Genomic DNA, 4,186 nt, shown 5'->3' with positions numbered 1-4,186 from the left:
GACAGGCTGAAACTCCAGTACTTTGGCCACCTCATGCGAAGAGTTGACTCACTGGAAAAGACTCTGATGCTGGGAGGGATTGGGGGCAAGAGGAGAAGGGGACGACAGAGGATGAGATGGCTGGATGGCATCCCTGACTCGATGGACATGAGTCTGAGTGAACTCCGGGAGGTGGTGATGGACAGGGAGGCCTGGCGTGCTGCGATTCCTGGGGTCGCAAGGAGTCGGACACGACTGAGCGACTGATTTGATCAAGTTAGCATTTATATCCATTTTTAAAAGGCAAAACATGGCAGTACATGTATTTATGGACTCCTACATCTATATTAAAAGTATAAAAACAAAAAAAGAAAACAATCAGAACAGTGACTGCCTTTGAGGGAGGGCTAGAGCAACTACAGCAAAATGTTAACACTGCTCAAATCTGGTTTGTTGGCGCATAAATGTCTATTGTATTAACTTGCTATACCTGTCTGTTTGAAATTTCTAATACAAGATAATAAAAATAAAATAACATTTATGGTAATACAATTACTTAATATTCTTTGACTATACCTTCCCATTCTCTGCAGCTGTTTACACGTCTATCAAGATTCTGGCTCTCCTTCTAGGACTGACTACAGAATTAATTTTCTAATTAAATAAACCCTGATTGTTCTGATGAACACTATTCACTTATATATTTAAAATACACTCATGCTTTGTATTTATGGCATTTATCACATACCATTCTTTAAGTAATTCTGTGTCTTCCACCTCTCCTAATATACTACAGCTCTTTAGGAACTTTTCGTATGTGAGTGGAAATTAGTTAAAAGAGATAAAAGATTTATCTCTATGCAAAAATACTCTTATCTTCTCAAGGTCACTGTCTTAAATATGGCATGACTTTGAAAAAATTAAATGATGCAAATCAAGAAACTAAGTGGCTCAGATGGTAAAACGTTTGCCTACAATGTAGGAGACTGGGGTTCAATCCCTGGGTTGGGAAGATCTCCTGGAGAAGGAAATGGCAACCCACTCCAGTAGTCTTGCCTGAAGAATCCCATGGAAAGAGGAGCCTGGCGGGCTACAGTCCATGGTGTCGCAAAGAGCAGGACATGACTGAATGACTTCACTTTCACTTTCAAACTTAGACAATAGTCTACTTGTTTAATCTTCAGTCCTCTATGCTTGTGATATCTAGAGTTATGAAACAGAATTTCTTATGAATACTAGAAAGGCTAAATAGCCACAAGTTTAACAGGATGTTTCACTTTTCTAAGTAAAGGACCAATTTATTTATTCCTTTCCAGATTTCTAATTTATCTGTGCCATTTTCTGGTATAAGTTCACAGACGAGAGCCTTCACTTTGCTTTCCTTTAGAGAAATATTTTATATAAATTCTACTTCTATAAGTTTTACAAGTCTTTGACAACTTTTACCCCATGATCAATTAATATTTCTAAAAGGCACTAATGGAGGCTCCAAAAACTTTTTGAAATGTCTTTTAAGACATCTTCCAGTCTCAAATTAGAAAATTGCTTATTCTGGATTAGCTTTAATCTCTAACTTTTTAAAAATTATATTTATTTATGTAATTTCTTCCCTCAAATTATGTATCTGACCACACATGCTCAAATTTTTAAATGTATTCTGAAATGATAAAATTGACAAACAAAAAAGTGCTTTATTGAAAGTTTATTTTCAAAGGAGTAAAAAACATATGGGTAACCTTTTTGAATAAGTTTACTGCTTCATATTAGTTAAGGCAAACAGTCGTTATGTCTCTCTGAAAACTATTTTGATCTCCTAATTTGCCTCATGAAAGAGTTTGGTTAGTCATGTATATGTGTGTGTGTCTGTGTGTTTAGTTGCTCAGTCATGTATGACTCTGCAACCTCATGGACTATACAGCCCACCAGGCTCCTCTGTCCATGGGATTCACCAGGCAAGAATACTGGAGTGGGTAGCCATGTCCTTCTCCAGGGGATCTTCCTGACCCAGGGATCGAAACCGGGTCTCCTGCATTGCAGGCAGATTCTTAATCATCTGAACCACCAGGGAAGTCCTTGGTTAGTCATACGACTCAATAATTCCTATACAGTTTTAGTGAGAGCAAAATATTGCAAATATTATAAATTATGTGGCAATTTTCATATACTTTAACACAAGCATAAGCTGTCAAATATGAAGATTTAAAAGTTACAGAGTCACTGAGGCCATGAATCTTTATGTCCATAAAACATGGTAATGGGAGACAGCAGAGGCAATTAAATAGCAATATCCCAGTCAAATGCCGTGATTTGTACAACTCATACAAAGGATTGATATAAAGGAAAGAACTAAGAACTTTCTAGTCTGTTATTTAATCTGAACAAAGTGCCTTTTGGGAAAACCTAGATTTAATTATCAACAAAGGAAAGTGATAAAGAACTATCAAGTTAAGAGAAAAACAAACTGACCACAGAGCTCTACAATTACACTCACTCAATTAGACACAAGCAAAAAGAAATGAAATATTGGCCTAAAAGATCAATCTATGGCAAAATGTATTTGCTTTTTCTTTAAACAACCCTACTTATTTTAAACACATTTTAAACCCATGTAACAAGACTGATCGTCATTCCTGTCTCCTAAAAGTCAGTTTAATCTTTAAAGAGTAGCAGTAGCATGTGCCCCATAGCCAGCAAGGTCAAATAGGTTTCCTCTCAGATCACGAACTCCTTATCGTCAAATTCAGACTTAAATTGAAGAAAGTAGGGAAAACCACTAGACCATTCAGCTATGACCTAAAGTGACAAAAAGATTCGAGGGATTAGATCTGATAGAGTGTCTGAAGAAATATGGACAGAAATTCAAGACATTGTATAGGAGACAGGGATCAAGACTAGTCCCAAGAAGAAGAAATGTAAAAAAGCAAAATGGCTGTCTGAAGAGGCCTTACAAATAGCTGTGAAAAGAAGAGAAATGAAAAGCAAAGGAGAAAAGGAAAGACATATATATCTGAATGCAGATTTCCAAAGAATAGCAAGGAGAGATAAGAAAGCCTTCCTCAGTGATCAGTGCAAAGAAATAAGAGGAAAACAGAATGGGAAAGACTAGAGTTTTCTTCCTGGAGAAGGCAATGGCATCCCACTCCAGTACTCTTGCCTGGAAAATCCCATGGATGGAGGAGCCTGGTGGGCTGCGGTCCATGGGGTTGCGAAGACTCGGACACGACTGAGCGACTTCACTTTCACTTTTCACTTTCATGCACTGGAGAAGGAAATGGCAACCCACTCCAGTGTTCTTGCCTGGAGAATCCCAGGGACGGGGAGCCTGGTGGGCTGACGTCTATGGGGTCGCCCAGAGTTGGACACAACTGAAGTGACTTAGCAGTCGCAGCAGCAGAATGCTCTTCAAGAAAACTAGAGATACCAAGGGAACATTTCATGTAAAGATGGGCACAATAAAGGACAGAAATGGTATGGACCCAACAGAGGCAGAAGATACTAAGAAGAGGTGCCAAGAATACACAGAAGAACTGTACAAAAAAGATCTTCATGACCCAGATAATCACAATGGTGTGATCAACTCACCTAGAGTCAGACATCCTGGAATGTGAAGTCAAGTGGGCCTTAGGAAGCATCACTACCAACAAAGCTAGTGGAGGTGATGGAATTCCAGGTGAGGTATTTCAAATCTAAAAAATGATGCTGTGAAAGTGCTGCACTCAATATGACAGAAAATTTGGAAAACTCAGCAGTGGCCACAGGACTGGAAAAGGTCAGTTTTCATTCCAATCTCAAAGAAAGGCAATGACAAAGAATGCTGAAACTAATGTACAATGGCACTCATCTTACATGCTAGTCAAGTAATGCTCAAAATTCTCCAAGCCAGGCTTCAACAGTATGTGAACCATGAACTTCCAGATGTTCAGGCTGGATTTAGAAAAGGCAGAGGAATCAGAGATCAAATTGCCAACATCCGTTGGACCATCGATAAAGCAAGAGAGTTTCAGAAAAACATCTATTTCTGCTTTATTGACTATGCCAAAGCCTGGATCATGACAAACTGTCGAAAATTCTTAAAGATGGGAATACCAGACCATTTGACCTGCCTCTTGAGAAACCTGTATGCAGGTCAGGAAGCAACAGTTAGAACTGGACACGGAACAACAGACTGGTTCCAAATCAGGAAAGGAGCACATCAAGGCTGTATACT

The 4,186-nt window shown here is 38.8% G+C and overlaps 1 protein-coding gene across 3 annotated transcripts in view; it reads right to left on the bottom strand.

Moving 5' to 3' along the window:
• Nucleotides 1-4,186, bottom strand: part of SNX13 (sorting nexin 13) — a 143,636-nt gene that overhangs the window by 63,391 nt on the left and 76,059 nt on the right. The gene's annotated exons all lie outside the window — the stretch shown is intronic.

This window comes from Bison bison, unplaced genomic scaffold, assembly GCF_000754665.1.
Source record: "Bison bison bison isolate TAMUID 2011002044 unplaced genomic scaffold, Bison_UMD1.0 scf7180017864044, whole genome shotgun sequence".
In the NCBI taxonomy this organism is placed as follows: Eukaryota; Metazoa; Chordata; class Mammalia; order Artiodactyla; family Bovidae; genus Bison; species Bison bison.
The sequence above is the reverse complement of the archived record's forward strand: the minus strand, read 5'-3'. Positions and strand labels throughout refer to the sequence as shown.